The following is a 21,767-nucleotide window of genomic DNA, read 5'->3' as shown; positions in this document are numbered from 1 at the left end:
AGTTAAGAATCAAATAAGAATGATAGTACTTTATAAACTGCTTCATATATTTTACATATTTTCAGTTTAGATTATATTCAATTAGGTTTGTGTTTTTCTGAAACGTCGAATAATTCTTCTGTAGTCGGTGAGACTCTTATTGAGGAGAAAACCTAAAATATATGAAAATAGTTCAAGCTTCAAAATTATATTTGTGAAAATGTGCAAAATGAAAATCGTGATAAATGTGTTATTGGTGGAAATTCGAGTGTTTTAAAACTTTCTTGAAGACAAAGAATCGGTAAGTATTTATAGGAATCAAGACTATGTGGAAGACATTGTTTTAATATTTTGTTGAAACTGTATCGTATTGAATTAAAGAAGATGTGTGCAATGAGGGGAAATTTTGACAAACGTCAGGATCAAGACCTCACAAAATATAACGGTAATGAGATGTTATTACAAATTAGGCAAGTTTTATTACAGTTTTGCAAATTAAAAATGATGCTATATTTGTTTGTACATTATCTTAGTCTATTTATGAATGCTAATTTATAGTGTTGTAAAATTCTTGACTATGACCAAATGTCAAACTGATGTGTCATTAGTGACCATCACCTTGGTAAAATATAACTAGTTTATATTTCCTTGAAAGTTGCATTGTACTTTCATAGACTGAAGCATTTCAGTCCTGCTAGCACCTTCTAGAAACAGTTTGTCTCGATAAAACAAAAGTTGAAGTTGTGTAGATTTAACATAAGTTCTAGCGTCACCTCCTAACGTTCGTTGATGAGCAGGAAACAATAGTTTAGGATTATGTAATTATTAGAGCCACTCCATCAATGATGTCTACTTCCATTACCAGTAGAAATTCAAGTCAAATTTTTACATTTTAATTTAGGTTAAAGTATATTAATATAAACTTACTATGGTCACAATATTTCAAAGTTCAATCTCTTTACATTTATATTGTGTAGTGATCCGGTACATAAAAGAAAATAATCGACATAGGCTCGGGTGGACAACTTGTCAGGTGGACAGACAATTGGCAGGGAGCGAGCCACATAGTGCGCAAGATAGGTGGCCTTTTGGACCTTAAGTTTTTAGAGTGAGAGCCACAGCCGGCAAGCGACTAGCAAGCGCAGCGTCAGACGTCCACCCAAAAGATGGAGATTTAGTTCACGGACCCTTCCGCTCCGTGAACTCGGTACCGATGAAGCTGTAAAAGCCTTGGGGCTAACAGCATTAACATCTTCAGAAACAATACAATACAAGATGGAGGGACTACCTTCTTAAGGTCATTAGAAGACTTGATGCTGATCGCTTTCAACCGGTCTCCATGGAAATGGAAAGCCGATTGTCCAGCAGGTGGACGTCCCATTATTTAAGTTTTGGTACTATGGATTACATAATGATACATCATAACATAATAATAAAAGTTTTTTTCAAAGTTAACAAAATATCTAATCAAAATCTAAATTTGAGTTTTAAGTAAAATGTTTTATTTCTGATGTCCAGTCTTAAATAAATAGTCAATGTTGCGAGTTAAATAATAACATTTTTGTTTTCTATGTACTATAGATTACATCACAATTTTAATGCCGAATAGATTACTATTTAATCTTTTCTGATTAACTAACGAATTCGAGTGTCATAGGTCGAAATCGAGCAAGAAAGTCATCACTGTAACATGTTTGCTCTGTTAATATACCGCGGTTATGCAAAGTACTCCATTTGCAGTCAGTTGATTATGTTCGCTTTATAACATTGCATGTGCTAGCAAATAGGCCAACATGAAATTACGCACATAAATCATTGACTAATCACTTCGATGACGATACCGGTTGATCGATGCGGTGGCAAGTGTTGATATCAAAACAAGTCGTTAATTCAAAATCGCTAATCACCTCAATGCAACTTCTGTAGCTTCGAGTAGCTCTTGCTGTTATTAGTTGCAGAATATTTCCGCGTAAACTTACACGACCGTTGCCCCATTGTATGCCGCGCCGCACAAAAGATGCTACCGGATAGCATTCGTTGTGCTTTTTAAGGACATTGGTACGCTTATTTCCTTCTACTTAGGGAAAAGCCGTACGTTTTGTCCGTGTACAATTTGTGTGTTTATATTAAAATATCATATAAATCTTAACTCTATTCGGCAATAAATTAAATGTTCCTCACATATATCAAATACCGATCATAAAAGTACCGAACATGAATAGAACGATAAACAAATGAAAAAATAAATGTAAGTTACGATATCTCTGGAATTCTGGATTAGAACATTTATATTTGGTAGGGATATTTTTTTCGCCACGTAGAGGTCAGCTAAGAACGAACAGATTTTACGTAATTCTACAGGCAAGAGGGCTGAGGATGCAATCATAACTTTGCTAAGAGGGACGGCGCAGCGGGTAATAAATGTGTATTAAATAAAAGTACTTTTTTCAACAAAAATATGCTTAAAGGGTTTTGAACTTACCATTGTAATTTATATTTTTATCAATGTATCACGAAAATTCATAATTTTTGATTTTTCATTTACTTTATTTATATTCTGATCTTAAAAGCTTATCATCATACTGTCATTACTAAAAATATAGATAAATTTGGAAAAACTCGTGCCGGTAAATATCTCGATGACTGAATACATAAGGTCATGGTTTAAAACTACATACTCTGAGAGAACAAACGTCCGGTATAAATGTGGAATTCCAATAACGGTTATAATTTTTAAAACTGGAAGCTAGAGCCCTCAGTCGAGCTACGTTTCGTGCCAATAATTACTATTATTACTCGGAGTATGTTTCCATCTTTTGCTGGCGATAAATTATCCTCTGACTTCTGTGAATTGTCATAATGACCGTTTCAGCAAACTCGAAGTTTGTATTTAACCACTTTACACGTTCCCTGTACAATTTAGAGTTTTGTTTGCCTCGTTAGCTTTAATAAGGCACTTAAACACGAAAGAATAATTTTTGGTAATCCAAAGTCGTAGTCCAACAAATTTATTGGTTGCCGATTATGCAGAAGACTTAAAAAGGAAAGAAATGGAACTGTTGCGGTTGTTATTCAACATGGGTGATATGCATCGCGACATCCCCGAGACGCCTCCTTTGTACGTCGCACGGTGCGTCCGTTGTCGGCCATAATTCTCGTTGTTCGCTTGCTCCGATGTTCGCGGCGTGGGTAGTTGAAAAATGACATCTTGATTGTTGTGCGTTATCCGACTCATGAGAATGTCGACTCGGAATTGTCGCGTGCATGACCATTATGGGTCTACCGCCGCCACTTCTGCAAATTGAACGATTGTTAACCGTCTTTTCTCATTCCCACATTCGCGACTTATCTTGAAATAATTACATATATTTTACAGTTTATATTATTAATTACAAGGAACTTTTTTATTTTTATAAGCAAGCTGTGCATTTATATTAACATTGATAATAACATGTAACATTACGATTCAACAACGTTTTGCTTCCACTTAAATTAAGTATGTTATGTAATTTATGACGGATCGTTGTTTTTCGATCATTTCATTTAAATCCGTGTATTAATAATAAGAATTAGATGTTAATCACTATAAGAAACAATATCAAAATTTTATTGAAAAAAAAAAACACGTTTCCTGAAATGGGCAAGTCATAAAAGTATTTGTTAAACAATTTAATTTTGTCCTTTATACTGCTACCTATTCGTGAAACATATTTTCAACGAGATGTACTCGGTTCTAAATATCGGTTCTAAATATATATCGGCACTTGTAAATTTATTATTCATTTCCTTTGATCTATTTTTTTATTAATAAGGATGACAGATAATGTGAAATTTAGTAGATTAACCATAACATTACTTTCATCCGATTTCACGCCCAATTTCTCTTTATCAACCTTTCTAATCATAGAATTCCATATTCCAGGCGAAGACATATATAGACGTTTCCACCACGAATATGGAAGCAAAATTTCTGGTTAAAGTTTTCATGTCGTCACATTTTTTCTAAGAGAGCCCATCTAGGTTATCAGCGAGTGTGGCACACTCTTGGTTCAGTTATTTTCAGAAACCATGCAAGCTATTTCCATAACACCCTCGACTATATGCATACCATACTGGCGTAGGCGATTTTTTCTTTTCTGCGGAACCCGCACCCAGCGATTTCGCGCGACCTTAATTATGCCATCCATCGTCCTATTGATTCTTGTCAACCATCCCATTGTCATTCGGATTTTAATAAAGGCGTCAATAGTCTACACTCCGTTTGATGAATTTACGGAAAAAAGCATTTAAACTTGTCGACTTTTCTTAAAGAATTGCCGCTTATGGACAGTTGTTGCTCTTATGATGCTAGTATGATGTGCTTTTAATAGTATACAATCCGTTTATTTAATGTTTTAGTTTGCTAACTCTCTAAACTCTTGCGCTCCATCATTGCCTTGCATCATTTAGTAAGAATTGCTTGTTATCAGTATACAAAAGTGTTGGCTTCTATAGACTTTAGTGACATAGTTTATCAATAAATCGAAGAAGAAAAGATTCGTCCAGCAGCCCTGTCAAACTCCAACCTTGAACTTGAAGGCTGCAGAACTGACTAGGCTTTTACCGTGGTGTTACTTTACTTAACGTGATAACTATGTATAAATACATATTAAAATTTACGTGATATAAATGGTTTCCATTTTTGTCGAAAGTGCTTAGCAAAGCTTTTTCAAAAGAATAAATATTTTCTTCATTGTAAACTCGGAACTTTACGCACTCTTTCGGAATCTGTTGTAATCTTAATCTCACATGTATGTTTTCTTAGCACCACCCCGTTTATGTCTTTGCTGAGTTCTATGAAGATTATGCGGAGAACTTTTCCGTAGGTTTTGTTATGTAATGAAAATTTTAAAGTATGCATAAGATTTATTGTACAGACACCGCTAGAGAATCCTATCTGGCTAGACGTGATTTTGAGTCTTTCGTAACAAGAGTAACTTCCCACAATTATAACATGTGTGAGGTTAGTTTAATCATTTGATAATTTCTCCTGTGCGCCGCTTCGTCATTATTTTTGTATAAATGGATGAGACGAGATTACTCTGCCCCTAACCACCACCTTACCTACTGTAAATAAAATGACGTTTCAAAGATTAGTAAAATTACGTGTTGTCGAAATTGATTTATACCATTAAAATATAAGAAGTTAAAGAATTTTCTTCTAGCGTTATGAAATACTTTTGTACTGCATGATATCTAGTTAAATGGGTGATTAAAGTTAATTTAAAAGCAGTAGGGTGGTGATATTAAAACAATTACTTAAGCGAAAAAGAAAAATGATATTTTCGCCTAAGGAATTATTTACTATTGAGCAATATTTCAAATAATAAAATGACCGTATTTATGTACAAAGTTTAGAAGAAACTTCTCGATTATTCAACAGTGAGTATTATTCGACTTCAGTAATAGTTAGGTGGGATGCAGGCTATGAAGAAGGAGTGTCTGAGCCTTATTTTTGTGATAAAGGTTTTAAACACAGAAGTAGGAAAGCCTCTTAACACTATGTTCAAATTCAATTATATTAATGTATGCAGTATAAACTAACACAGTGTAATAGTAATAAATGTTACGTACAATAATGGAAAGTTGTTTTTCTTTCCAACAATACTTATGGCAAGTGTAAATATATTGAAGATGGATAATGTACGAATTTATAATCCTTTTTGGGTCATAGTAACTAAATTTAGTGAAGAAATATATTAATCGCGATTTACACGTAATGTAGCCATTAATCAACAACGAATGTGTTTAAAAACAATTCTTTGAGGTAGTGTACTGTAGGGTATGGTAGTTTTATGGACGACCGCGTAGGCGACTTGTTTTTGATAACGTAGTACGCCGGGCATAGTTTTAATAAATGTTATATAGCTAAACAGGTCCCAGCAAGTATTTGAGGAAATCTGAAAGTTTTAACTTCAAAATAAGGCTTTGGGATGTTCCGTGCACTGAGACGCTTAACCTTTATAACGTTCGTAATCGATCGGCACATGATAGAATGAAGTCTCAAGAGAAATTTTAGTCTCGCGTTGCGGATGTTATTTTTCAAATATCTCTCAATGGGCCTCCTACATCGTTGCTTTAACTTTATGTAAGAATTGAAATTTATGTATTCTTAGTAATGGTTTAATTCATACTGGTAAGCAGTCCGACAGTTATTAGAACGACTAGGATATCAATTGCGACTGTATCATCTGCGGAGGCGTCAGGGGCGTGGATGAATAAGCAACGAGTCAACGAATGGCTCTATTAAACCCCTATTGTTCTGAGATCACTTTGGTTGCGCAAGCGACCTGCATTGTTCGCTTCGCAGCTTTCACCATAAGCCGTTGACGTCAGAGTCTATATGACTCTAATGCGTGCGGTGTTAGATGTAGCGCAATTTGCATTTTGGTAAATCTCAAAGAGCACGCTATGTACAAACTACGGTGGCAAAAGGCCAAAGCTGTTCAATCGCTTACACAATACTTATCTTGTTAAACGACCTGGTTCACGTTTGAGTTAATTTATAAGTAAGCCAAGATAGGTACGGTTACAGTTTTAATCCTTGACTTAAATATTTACGTATTTACATTTGTAGTTAAGAAAACGGTAATTTACATTTCTGATGAAATGCATAGCTTTCTATTTATCTGTATTAATAATATTACCAATTGAGTTCACATTATAAATTTATCTTCAGCCATGATATACCTAAAGTATTTACAGTATTGTGTTAGCTCACAGGACAAGTATTAGTCCTCTATCCCCGTTTGCAAAGCCGAGTAAATACCGAAGTGTTGGAACGAGCCAACTATAGTGAATTACTTGACGTAATCTGACTTGCTTTATTGCCTCTATACATCACGGTTACGACTTTGCAATGGTGTAGAATAAGTGTCAGTGACCATAGCCCGTAGTTTGTAGGACCCACATAAATTCACTTTGTGACTATTTTAGTTTCCTTTCTCGTTTTGTGGGAAGCATCCGAGATTGTTTAAAATGTTTTAATGTTACTCCTCACAATTATCCTGCTATTAATGTAATATTAAATATAATACTGATAATGAAACCATTTATTTCCTAATCTTAAAAATCATGTTCAAATAATGTTAGTAATGTTCAATCTTTCCATAATGTTAATTTTTAGTATTAAGAGTTTTTTCTTTGATTTCGTTCTTTAGAGGTAAGCCTCCTCCAGCTTATTCCATGTATTTATAGCTTTCGGTTTGTTCACCCAGTGCCCTTAAATTTCACTTTTCGAAATTTCATTTGGCCACCTTTCATATGGCCGGCCAGCCTTTTTTCCCCAAATAGACCTTTCCATCTCATCGAGAGTGTTTAGCCATTCGCCATCTCATCTAAGACTGTGTGAGCGGCGTCGTGAACTTTGTAATACATCTTTACATTGGGTCTGATTTTTGAATTCCTCCTTTTTGACGTTCTTTACATTGATATTTGTGTAGTTTTTATTTACGTTTAATTTTGTCGGTAAAAGTTCATGTTTTAAAACCAAAGAGAAGACTGGGTGGCACAAACGTAGCAAGCACAATGCCTTTTCTGGTTTATGTTTTTTTAAGTGTCTAATACATTTTTTTTTACAAAATCACTCTTTGAATTAGTCAATGTTTACATATTGATGGTTTCAAATTAACACTATTTATGAAGTTAACTTTTAATACCGACATTATTTTTGTCAAATGAAATAAGGTTCGTTGACTAAAGTTCTGATTGTTCGACGTTAGTTTACTGGGCCTCCGCTTTAACTTTGCGTTCATTGTTAAAGTTGTAATCCTCTTTGTGAACCCTAATTGAATTCACTGTTATGCTAATACTCTGATATCCCTTCTTATTTCGTTAATAGAGTACTGTGGTAAACCAATTAAAGAGACCATCTATAGATAACATAACTTTATTAATGCAAAAGACTTCGCGTTTACGGGATATATGTATTGTTTCATTAAATATATATATACATATATATGTGTATATATATATATGTATGTATGTATAAACATATGTATATGTCTGAACGCTATTACTTTGAACGGCGCCGATTAAAGGCGCTAGTAGTAGATTGCATCGCGCTTTCGTTTGACGTCTGGTCGCTTGTATATAGGAGCACCACTTGTTTTTGTCGTATATAGATCTCGGACCCCTCCGTTCCGTGAACTCGTTTCCGATGAAGCTGTAAAAGCCGCAAGGCTAAAAAAACTTCACATGATACAATAGACAATAGACATTTTTGTCGTAAGTAGCTAATTAATAACAATTAACAAAGACTTGATATTAAAAGTGGACATCCCGCACTCCCATTAAAACTTTCGACGAGTAACTATGTAAGTCCACTACAAGGGATTCATAACGCAGGACTCTCCCTCGTATCCAAGTTATGAAATATTGTTGTCGCGTTCACGTAAGTACCATGAAAATTTGTCAACACTGTGTCCTGAACTTAACTGAACATTAAAGTTTCGAAAAAATAAACATCTTTCTTTATATCGCCTTTAAAAGTATGATGGCCCTCCTTCCACATTGTGCACGTTTAGCAACTGGAGTTGTTGTAACCTTGCCTCGCTTCGAATCAAAGAAAGAGAGAGAGCAGCAGTTTTAGAAATATCGCAGAGAGGCGTTGAGACAAACTTTCTGATATTATTTCCATGTCATGACAGGCTAAGATACCTAATGAGACTTTCGTCCATGTTTGTGCTTTTAACACTACGTGAAAGCTGTTTCTGTTAACCGTGGTTTAGCCATGCACATATTAGCAATCGGTAGTAAAGTACAAATAAAAATACTCTTTTTATCAGTATAAAATGTAGCTAGATAGATTTACGTTACCGTCTGAAATAGATTTTCCATAATTTGTATTAGCGCAAGAAAGTCCTTCCTTGTAGCAGACAGTAGTCACACGTTGCAGATTTTAATAGCAGTGTAGATTACATCTCACTTCTGGTGTCTGTCGTCGTTGATCGTCGTTGGTTAATCAATTCCGAAACAAACCTGCGGTGACCTTATATGCGACTTCCCGACGTCACACGATAGCGCGAGGCAATGTACAACTAGCGCTATCTATCTTTGCCGTCCGAAGTAACAGCGTTCTGAAAATATACTATATATACACACTTTGTACACAAAATTTGTATTGCTGTATAATGCCCTATAATGTCCTTATATAGCATTTCGTGTGCCCGTGGCTTGATGCGATGCGAGTAGAGTTCATGTGCGGTAGTGCATATGTCGCTTTATTGCGCATTTCAGAGGGTTTTACATTCCGTCCCTGGACGGCGTCGTCTTTAATAGTAGCGTATTGCGGTTTTATAAACGCTGCACCGACCTATATTACATTCTGTAAGTGACTCGAAAATGTGTTCCATATTGAAATTTATCATTTAAATTGAATCATAACCCACTTTATAACAATTTTTTCTTTTAGCCGATGACAGTTTGTGTATTTTTGAACATTTTGGCAGAGGAAAATCATATTATGATATCTTTGTTTTTGTCTTGTTAATTGTTCTGCATGTGTAATTGTGTGTCATTGTAGTTAGCACTTGTTGTTAATTATATCTTAATCTTTATATACCTTTAGATTTTAAAATTCTTTATTCGACACTGAGTGGATCGAAAACTGCGCAATACTCCAGTTTAAAGTTTATCATTTTGTCATACTTATTAAAATGCATTTTGTTAAATTTTAAAATTATGTAACACAGTTGAATTTTGATATTGAAATGAGTTATAAGAAGACTGTAGGGATAATAAAAATTAATTTATTGTATTTCTTATTTTGAAGTATGAAACGGTGTAAACCGAGTGTTATCGATTGATTTGGGCTAAAATTATAAAAATGGTGGTAAACAATTCCTCTCAGAGTATGCCTATGAGAATACTTATTGGACAAGAAACAGGTGTAGTCCAATGTCTTTCATATTAAGTGGGCTGTTATTACTTTATTGGGCATATACAAGAAAATTATATTTAATCCGTATAAAATAAATAAGTTAAATAGTTTTGTTACAAAACTTTATTTAAAATTTCGGGTGGAATTTTAGTTTATACTCAAAGAGGAATGAGAATTGCGGGAGTTGTTATTCGGCGCGGTCGAGCGTTAGAGCAATCAGTGCACCGTAAACTGCGGAATCCCTTCTCGACTCTAGTTTAATTCATTCGCTCCTCAAACATAATGAAATAAAATTAGATAGTAAATACTACTTCAAATCTGTTTAATTGCATTTCCTCACGCTTTGAACAAACATGCTCACATTCTAAATATGTGTTATTTTGTTAATTTATACATAAAAACTACAAAAAATACGCTAAAAATTTAGTTTTTCTTTCATCAGCATCTATAGAAAACACTTGGGCGGAAAAAACATTAATTTTGGGAATTTATATGCCGAAGCGATCTAAGAGCACGACGGCCTACCGGAAGCCCTCGAGCTTCACTACCTATCTACCGCGAGGTCTTAGGCTAGGAGCTTTCTGCGCCCTGTCGTCTCGAACCGGCGGAATCTAGAAATATCTCTTGGTCAGCAGAGAAAGTCCGATCTTTGAAAAAACCGTCTATCGAGATTTAGGAAATCAAATAAAATTATACTTAAAATATTGCATACTTATTTGATGCAGGATTTCAAACTACATCATTTTAAACAAAATTAATAGAGATAATAGTAATGTACTAAACATTGTGCAAAAATGATATTGCCTTTCAAAGGCATGTTTTAGCGTTTCCATTTTCAATAAGTCTTAAATTAAATACTATTATAATTTGTAATTACTTTCCAGCTGATCAAAAAGTAAGAATGACTGTTTTGTGGACCAAGTTTTCTAAATTTAAAATTTGTTAACTCAATTTTTATATTTAGAAAACTTGGAAATTTCTTTAGAGACTTCAAAAAGTCTGGCGTGAGGGTTTAATAATTGACGCACTGGGTAGTCTCAGTCATTATATTCATAGTATACCGAGCTAAAAACGTCCAGATGACGGTTGTGAGCGCAAAATGAAACACGTTAGCGCTTCGGCTGACAGCACTTTTTTTTTGTCGCACCGCCTGTGGATGGCCATTTATCAACTTTTTGTGAAAACGTTTGTTTTAATTTATGCTTATAGTACTTTCAGCCTGCAACTAACATCTCCGACCTCATTCGCGGGTTTGGCTTTTGTTGCTGTTACATGTAAAGCTAGTGCTGTATTTCACAAGACACATATGACGTAGAAATGTTTTGTAATGTTAGTGCAAATGTTAACTTGAAATATACATGTAATTGTTGCTTTAACATGTATTCCTATTACTATTGTAATTTCACGTTAGAATATTTGTATTAATTTTAATTAAACTATAGGCAGTAACTATAATTATTTTCCTTGTATTTATATCTATTACTTTTAATGTTTAGACAGGTCAAAAGTGAAAGTAAATGTCTACTTGAACAAAAATATTTAAAATTTGAATTGATATGTTCATGAACAGAATGTGATACCGATCACCCAGATCATAATTTATTACATATTTTTTTAAAAACTAACAGACAAAAGATTTGATTGAAACATCTTTTAGAGTGATTGTTTTATAGATTTGTATCTAAATAATAAATAACTAACTCTTCAAAAATATTTTTCGATTTGAAATGCTGTTTTCTCTTTTTTCTTCGGTTTGAATGACATCAAATGATGAACAAATAGTAATTAATTAGAATAGTATCATTACTACTATACTAATCTTACCATTTTTCTCTCAATTAAATCTAGTGCTTAATTGAAATAAGGAATAAAAATTTGGATAAATTGGACGATCTGTCGTCAAGTTTTGCCCTTACAACACATTTGGCGATTTATTTTTAGATATATAAAGGTTCATTTCTCAATGGTATTTATTCTAGTTATATTGATTTTTTATACAGTATGATAAGACCCTTGTATCAAGTTCAATAAGTTTTTGCTAAAGGAACTAATACGCATGCGTAAAAAAGTTATTAACTTTTCATTCGCTCATTAATAATCGTAATGAATTTGATTGAAATTGGAAAAAAAATGAACAAAAAATCTTTCAAAATCAAGGACTATACAAAAGAATATGAAGGTATAAGAGTATCACTTCAAACTCTGCTTATTTTTCGAAATGAAACAAAGGTGGCTTCTGTATTTGAAAATGTTTTTGTTCAAAAATAATTTATTTGTGTTTTGGCTGTTAAATATAATTAAAGTATAGCGTACTTTATCACTAACGTTTCCGTTAAACTAGAATGAATTACGCGCTACTGGTTGGCGGCACATTTAACTCACGTATCGTTATATTATAGCTTATATATACTACAACGAAAATCTGATAAGAAAGAACCAGTTTCATCTAAGTCGAAAAAGATTTATAAAAAAACAGGAATCTTTTTTGTACTAACAGTCCCAATAGCTTGAAAATTTTTAGAAACATTTAAAAAAACTAAATCAAATTTAAACTGGAGTAGTTTAGATTTAAATTTAAAGTTAGTTTCTAAATGTTCAACTTTAGAGGACATTTCGTTAACCGCATGCGATGGGACAAATTTCGCTTATATTAACTTTAGTTATAGTGAATTCTACAGATGTGGTCAGCTAATTTTAAGCACTAAAGTTTTTAATCCTTCGTGAGTTGCTGGAATAATTATTGATAATAAATATTGTTTTATGATTAGTTGAAAAATTTGAGCCAAATTTAATTTAGTTTCAGAGGATTATACTTTGCGCGTACATCTTTTTGTACAATAATCAATTAGAATTATAACTATTAATGATAAAACGACATGTAAATATGTGCTTCGTTTTGTGTTTACTCCATTTAAGCGATCACTTAGCTTATGTGTAATTCCGGTAAAAGGCTGGTTGTGCTCGAGGTTCGTTCCCTTAATGTTTATTTAAGCGAAAAAGTTCGACGTTCATTAACCGAATTGGCGGTCAATGAAACTCGAGACTCGATGTAATCCTGCGGACTCGCCGGCACGAGATAATATCGCACATTATTTTCACATGTTATTGAGGTGCCTTTTATTAGGCCGTGCTTCGAGTCGAGGTGTTAGTCTTGATGTCCCCGAGATAAACTTGACGTTTTATTAGCTCATGAAACGAAGCTGCAGTGTTCGTGTCCAATGAATGCTGCTCACTGATACACTGCACTAATTAAAATCATTGTTATTCCTTTATTGTTATCGCCTGCTCTTTGTTTTATGTGCCTTGGGAATTATTGTTTATTAGACGATGTGAGTGGTGTAACTATCGAAAAGTTATGTTCGTAGCTGTTTCATATCACACATACAATTATAAAATGGCATAATTCCAATTATTTTTTAATCCCTATCTCAGATGCAGCTTTTCAAAATAAATGTCGTGAGAGTTTTTAATAATGGTTCTGGTGCTTTTAATAACTCTTCCATGGTGAATTGTGTTGAAACCTTCAACTTCCGCGCCGGATACGGGACAGCTTTGAAGTCGAAACGCCTCTATCAGATAATGATGCCTTGTGGGGGTGGGTTACTATAATTATATGCAAAAATAGCATATGAGTCTTTTACTTTAATTTAAAACAAGGGGTGTATTAAAACGGAAAGTAGAGGGGTTTTTATATTCATTATCGATTTACAACAAAAACTCAAATGTTATTAATAAATATCGTAAAGGTGCCATAGTGCAGCGATGTTACCACGCGTGCTGGTAAAATATGTAGCAATAAAGGCACCACGGACAATGTCCGGACATGTTAGGATTCGTTTATTGTCCCAACCCACGTGTTGTGGCCGCAGCGACATTCTGAATCTTTATTGTGTTTTAAGTTCAAATAAAATGAGGCGCTCTGCTAACCAAGAACTAGTGTTACGAATCCTTTTAATATATCAATAAAAATACAATAAAACTATTAATGACATATAATGTTATTTGTAACCAATTAAAGATTTATAGAATTAGGTAATAATTTAATCAACAACTAAGTATTGGATTTTAACCATGACATGTATATCTATTTGAGAATCTATTCTTTTTATCCAATATACGATATTTCCTGTGTGAATTTTGAAAACTAATGTATAAAATTATCAAATTAAGATCTAATCTGCCTTGCTGTTGAAACTAAAAAAATTAAAGTTTTAAGTTAGTAGTTTTAATTGAAAGAAGGCTTCAAATATTTCTTATTGGTAATCTAACGTCTTGGGTAAGACTACTTAATAAAAGATACCTAGATACGTAAGTCTTTAAAAAAGCATGGGGAAAATCAGTTTTAGAGGACTGTAAAACACTCCTGTAGTTCGTAAAACATAGCGATTGAATCTTCTTTAATCCTGCGGAATTAGTCTTTAGTATAATGTACTAATGAATCATAGCTATGCATGCTTAGTTTTTTTTTAAAGTTTTATTAGATATACAAGTGAATGGTGTAAAAGCTTCAAAGGGGTAAATGTGTAGATAATTTGCTGTCAATTAATCTACAGTATAGCCTTTTCAAGAATCAATGGTTTCAGAAATAATGAATAAAGTAACTATAATAAACTAATTATAAAAAGCATTTTCAAAATGACGATTTTACTATTTATTAAAATTAATTATTATTTATTATGTGCCCTAGCGGACTTTGTTCCGGCAGAAGTTATTAGTCTGTCGCATTCCAATGGAAAAAGAAATAATATTGCATATTTCAGAGTTGATTACTTTTTATACAAGGAGTGATTGGAAATAGTTGTAAAATTTTTAGCTGACAAATTTTTTAGAGCTCTTATACCGATTATCCTGTATAACTAAATCAGATTTTTTTTTAATTTGCTGCATAAGTATTTTTTTGTAATATAATTGAAAATATACGATTTAATTTATCGAATATTTTGTGGTCTATTTTAAATATTTTTGGCGCTATAATAGTTTACTTTTGATAAAGTTGAAAAGCAATTGTTAGAAATCCTGATATTAATCGAAACACATCACACATTTATAGAGCATTATGAAAGGATGCAACCTCTTGATAATCCGCTTCAGAAACAGATACATTAAAACACTATTTACCTTTTGTAAGGCAAATAAAGGGAATGTATGGTTATAGTGAAATGATCATGAATGGTAAGACGGGTTTACTTTAAGCTCGTGTTGAATTGAAGTTTAGAGAATAGAGAATAAGAGAGGTTGGGAGACGTAAGAGTATTACTGCGATCTTGGTTGCAAGCATTGTCATGCTTCGCAGCTAAAAATATTGTAGCATCTCGCAAAGTAAATTTCGTTATTCAGAATCGATAAGAAAGAAACTATGATATTTTTATTTGTTTATTTACCAAAACACTTTTTGTGTACGTTTTAATAATTTATTCAAATCACATTTACACTTAAGAAATATATTCTTAGTTAACATGACCACTGTTACTATGAGCACAAAGAAAATATTTTATATTGAAAGCTATTTTATGTTCGGTGTGGTTTAATGAATTCATTAAGAGGATGCTAACCGAATAATGAAACTATTTCACATACATTAAGCGCTCTGGATCAGTTAATGTGAATGTTCCGGTTGACAGTTAGGAACGCCCAGCTATGCAAATCTCATTGTCTCTAATGCGTGTCACCAACCGCGCCCCGGAGTACGGGACTGCCTACGCTGCGTGCGACAATCTCGCCCGATGAATATTTACACCGCAACGTATTATGGTGCCCGCCAAAGCAACCGACGTGCGCACGGCTTTGGATGACCTTTTGTGTTACAAACTGTTACAGCTTCTTAATAAAATAAATAACTTCTACCTTTACCTCAAAACAAGTATATTTTGGACTATGTTAGAATTTTCGTCTTCGAGATTTGGATTTAGTAAGGTCACATGATGCGAAATACTAATAGAAAATAAAGTAAGGCAGTAAACTAAATAGTTCCCAAGAGATGGTCATAGCATTTGAGGAAAGAAAGTATACAGATGATATCAAACCAATAACTGGCCACCTGTGAAATAGAGTACCACTGGGCAGACTATAATGTAAATCGCTAGAGGAGGAGGCTTACGCTACGAGACACATCGAGATTAAGGACTTTTTAGAAGTTCATTTGTTTTAGTTTTATGTGTCTTGGAATATTTATGTTTTGTTATTATTATGTTAAGAGTTTGTTATTTATGGTATTGTGGCTTATGTTGTTAATATTTGTTATACCTAATATGTTGAGGTGGTTCTTTGAATATTATGCGACGTTACATGAAATCAATCACATACTGTATTCCATATTTAATTTATATAAACTCAATGTAACCTTTGGACGTCGAAAGTTTACAAGATTAAACTTTCGCAATAAAGATACTTTGCCACCTTTGACTATAATTGCCGTTACATCATTGAATACACGTTTTAGGAATTTTGCTGGAACAAATGTAGGATTGTAATTATTAATATTAGCAAAGCATTATTTTAGAAAAAACGACTGACTTTGATCAAATAGATGTGATATGAAAATTTTATTACGTTGTATATAGGATTTTAAACTAAAAATCTTTAGAGTGTATGAGTGAGTAATAAATACAATATGAACAAAAATTGAACTATTTTAAATTAAGTTGTAAAATGCGATACCCTTGTCCAGCACGGAGACAGCCATAAATCGGTCGTATACTGAGGTCGTAAGCGTCGGCGGTCACTTGCTGCTCTGGCCTCTTGAACATCTCTCCGGAATATATACGATTATTAGCGGACAAACTTGTAAATTTTCTTTCAAAACTACAACCAAGATCTTTATCGGCGAGCCAGAGATAACGCCGCCGGTGCACGGTGCTACGTTCCCGTCAACCACTCTATTATTGTCACCGTGTTTATTTTTATATCTACGTATTTGCTATTTAGAGCTGATTTAAAGTCGCTGTTTGTATAATATAACAAGGCTTGTCGCTTTCGTTCAACTAACCTATTAAGGTCAATAGAATTATTGATAAGATTTGCGTTTACCCGCTAGTGAGTTTAAATAAATGCTGGGTTATCTAAAACACCACATTCGGACTGTAATTAAAATTGTAATAGGGATTGTTGTTTATTAGATTATTATTTGGTTATAAAGCGAGAAGTAAAAACTTGACGTCGTAGAATAAAATTAACTATCATGTGTTCCACAGATATGGGCAGAGTAATCTATCTACCCATATACATGTAATATATTAGACGCATATTTTCAGGCATCAATATGAGTAAATAAAAAAAAAACATTGTTATTTTAGAGCTTGTATATACGTTGATGATTATCATAATATAAAATTAGTTTATCCTTTTTTGCCCGCCGGATACTTTTAACTTATACTGAAGAAATAGACTTATTTCAAAAGCACGAGTTATAAAAAATCCTTACCTCTTATACTTTAATGTACGCCTATACACTGTTTTAATTTTTCCGCACACACAAATTAGTGAATTTTATATCGTATACAGGACATTTATTATTTCGAAAAGATATTTATCGTTTGCGGGATAATGAGAATTTATTTGTCTCTCATTTTCATAAAGCACGCAATCCAGCGCGTAAGTGCGATACTTTGTTGCCCCTACAATGTTATCAGGGGTATTGTTAAGCATTTGCATAATATTATGCACGCGGTATATGTATTTGGTTAACGTTGTTATCAATTTTGTGAAGCAACTTTTGCTGAGATACACTTTTTGTTTGGTATTTCATTCCATATTGTATTATGTGAATTAAGTACAAATATTGTTGATTTTTTTTATTTTGCTTTTTATAATCAATTTTAAAGTTTGATATATGAAATAAATAGTACGAATTTTTTAGAGTGAAATTTCATAATATTTTCGATGCACAGCAGTAACGTAAAAATTGTACAGGGAAAAACTTCTTAGTATTATCAATAACATTAATTACTGGAGTATAAACTACTTGTAAAAATAATATATATGAATATACAGTTGAATTTAGGATCGAGTGTTATTTAAATCCCTATAATAGAATACGATAATAAGTTGAAATGATGATTTAAATATGTTTTTTTTAGTTTCATAACAAAAATTACATCAGCTAAATTTTTTTTGACCAGATGCCAGTGCGTGCTTTTGCTTGTCTTGATATTTTTGAACGGGAGGAAACAATTTGCATTTAATATAACTTGGGAATTAGTAACATCTTGCTTAAGTCGAGACCACTGCAAGAATTTTGCCTGTGGCCTGGGGAATGATTAAATTTTTGATTGTTAAAATTATACAGATAATTATACGATACCAAGAGGATTATTTTTCTTAAATATTTACTGCACGCTATTGGGAAAGGTAAATGTACGGATTAGTTTACAATTTCAAAAAATTTACCGGATTTTTTTTTACCGGAAATGTTAAAAGATATGTGTTCATAATTATTCTCACTTTTTTGAAAGCTTCATTAATTTATAATTTTTTTATTACATTCATCTAAATAACATTCGACGAAACTACAGGCCGTGAGTCATCTTGTTTAAGATGTAGATAAAGGACCGAGAGGTCAGCCTGACTCTGCTTTATGGGATGCTCATCTACCTTATAATAGTAATGTTTATATACCTTTCAGTACAGGGATCCGGCGACACGAAACTACCTTGACAAGTAAATGGAATAATAACATGTGTTGTGCATTAATAATAATTAACATTGAACAGAATCGTGGTACAAATTAATTTTCAAAAACCTATTTGAACATAAAGGTTATAATAAAACATGTTGCGAAGTAAAATGTTGTTTTAAACTTATTTAGTGTAACTACGATATCTGACAAAAGCTCTTGCTATTAAAAAATTTAATCAAGTTACATAGGTGACAGTAAGCTCGAAGAAAGAGTGACAAGTGACGCCGGAGACCTGACAGAAAAAAATAAGTCGTTTTAATTTTAATATCTAATAGTTATTGACTAATAGAAGGTGGAAATAACTTCCTTCCTATCGCAATACACGGTTCTGAATTATTCATAATAGTTATTCAAATTTTGATGTAGAATTTTGCTGAATATTTTTGTAATGAAATGTGTAATTAAATATAATATATGAATAACATTTACTGCTTACAATGATAGTTCGGCGAATTGGCAAAACCTTGTAAAATAAAATACATTTCCGTATAGTGCATTACCCGAGTTTTGTCGGCTTGGCAGTAACTAATGAATAAATCATAGCAATGCATCAGATAAAGATATACAAATGGAATCGAAGTGGTGGGTTGATTGCATCAATGGTCGTCTGTTTCCGTGCGGCACCTGTGCGGCATACGCGCCTGAAGCTTTCGTGCCCGCTTCTATAATGAAAACGAGTTAATTAAACTACATTAGCCCGAACATCGGCGCCTGCACACGACGTCCGATCTGGCCGCCGATAGCCGCCTGAATGTGCGCCTTCGTTGAATAAGTCTTGTATCACAAATAGATTATCTGGCAAAAAAGTATTTTAATTCAAAGAACAGTTGAAAATCAAGTTTTAAAATCACGTTTATTTTTTGCAAACATTATAAAATAAAGTTTTTGAAAAATATTTAAACGAAAAAGATTTTTTTCCTTATTATGTATAAATTTTATGTAAATTCATCAACAGAATATAGTCATTAGTATGAAGTAAAGGTATTTTGGGTAAAAAAAAAACGTAATAATAGACTGTTGTCCTTTGTTAAGGCAAGGATGGATAAAAATAATTACAGCGCGGGACGTTGCAAATCGTAATGAAATTTACAGGTGCGCGTGCACGACCCTTGCGAGGAGAGCGTCTTGATAAGCCGCAGCCAATGCTAATGCCCCTAAATAAAATTTTATCAGAGCGGCGCGCACGCTATCAGTGCAGCGCGCCTTGTATCGCCGAGAAGGAATTGTGGGCATTTAGAGTAGCCTTTGGCTATCGCCATTTGTCCTAAAATTTATTTCTTATAAATAATTGTAAAAGTATTGATATTCTTTGCGGCATGACTTACCGTGGTTTCTCACTTCGTGCCTTGTCGGCGGGTTTAAGAGTCACGGAGATGGCTGTGCTGGAGATTTCTCTGCAGGATTTATCTGGAGATTTTTCTAGATGAACGAAAGTAATCGTCGAAGTCCATCAGAATGGCAAGTAGGCAGGCCACATATTGCGCAGAATTGATGGCTGCTCAGGCCTTAAGGTTCTGTAATGAAGGCCACGGAGTGTCCGTTGCAACGCCGAGGGTCCGCCCATGAGGTGGATAACCTTTTTAAAGTCACAGGAAGGTTTAGGTGGGATGCAGGCAGCTTCTAAGTCAATGCATCAGCGGAAGTTTTAAGGCAGAAATGGTGATAATTATTTTAGCATAATCTTTATTATGCGTTATCATTATAACCTGAAATAAAGTTAATCAAGTACTTTTTGAATTTATTTTGATTGCAACTCAAGTACCGTTATAATAAATAAATTTTAAATATTATAATCTTACTAAAGTTTTTTGGAATTATTAGATTGTGTAAGATAGTGAGTAGTTAATGCTGTAAATTTTCTTCTATTTTTGAGAATTAGACCTAATGCGAAAAGGGGTTTGACTTTTTCACCACAAAAAACATGAAAGTGTAGATGTACGTTGATCATATTAACAATTTTTCGGTGAATTAGTTATTCATATTATTATCAAAAAGAAATGTTATAATCGGAATATTACGTGCAAACTTCTAGTTGCATGTAATGTTTAAAAAATTTTTTTACTCTTGTGTCAATCACCAGTTACAATAAATTCTTAAATTGATTGAAAGCATTTGCAGCTGGCCTAGTTAAATTGTAATGATGCATTGATTCAGGTAAGTGGGTGGAATTGGTTTGAGCAACTGAGCGATGCGTCGCCTAATAAACTTTCTAACAATAATGAAGCAATCCTGTCCGCAAATTATTTAATTTACATTTCATATTCAGAATTGTCATCCTATAGTATGTGTATTTTCCCTTTAAGTAATATGTTGTTGAATTTTGTGTAGAATAAATTTTAAAGACGCAGAATTGTATACTATTTATATTAATATTTTTTTGTGTTCTGAAGTATTATCATAGTATGGAATTATAATTACGTTGAATATAGGTTTTCTGAAAATAAGTTGGCTTTTGCTTTGATGTGATAAGTCGAGCGAGCGATCAGAGGCTCTGCTCTCATTGTGTTGGCTATAATCTGGCGTATCGCGTAGGACTCGTGTCGGAATGCGAGTTTATTTTAATATTTAATAACTACCGAGCAAGCGAAGATACCGTCTGCTGCAAAGCAAATCGCTCCTCGTTTTGCTTACCGTTATCGCTCCTGATTTCGTGTCACGCTTCATACATTTTTTAAAAAATACCAGTAATGTTTACGAATATCCGTTACTGGTCTTGCGCAGCTTCAGCGGTACGGTTTTTTAATTAATAGGAATGCTAAGTATTGCCGGGTGCAATTTCTGACTATGACGAGTAAAAATTTGTTATTGACCAAAATAATTATAATTAGTCTCATAGCGCACAAAATAGATAGCCGTTTCAACTTTGAGATTCTATGGTAGTGACCACAGATCGGCAAGTGCAGGAAAGGATAATTAAGTGGTTTAAAATAAATAACTAGTTAGACCAACGCAATGATTCTTGTAGTCTGGAATGGTTTTTCAATACGTGAACATGAACTAGAGCAAACCCAAAATGTAATAATTTTCAAGTACAGTCATTATTAAGTTTCCTAAAAGAAACGGTAACGCTGTTAGTTTATTATATTCAAATGATAAGAAAAAGTGTACCAAATACATACATTACTCTTCTTGTTATAATATTTTATTGCACATTATTACTGATAAATGACATAAGAAAAATCATAATTTGTAATT

At 33.3% G+C, this 21,767-nt stretch overlaps 1 protein-coding gene across 2 annotated transcripts in view; it reads left to right on the top strand.

Annotated features, from left to right (window-relative positions):
* The window catches only part of Su(var)3-3 (lysine-specific histone demethylase Su(var)3-3), a 244,016-nt gene that overhangs the window by 8,294 nt on the left and 213,955 nt on the right, over positions 1–21,767 (top strand). The gene's annotated exons all lie outside the window — the stretch shown is intronic.

Source organism: Battus philenor, unplaced genomic scaffold, assembly GCF_028537555.1.
Source record: "Battus philenor isolate CCGP_79_NKW_IND1 unplaced genomic scaffold, ilBatPhil1.0.hap1 SCAF_14, whole genome shotgun sequence".
Classification (NCBI taxonomy): Eukaryota; Metazoa; Arthropoda; class Insecta; order Lepidoptera; family Papilionidae; genus Battus; species Battus philenor.
Note: the sequence above shows the minus strand (reverse complement) of the source record. Positions and strands in the feature narration are given on the sequence as shown.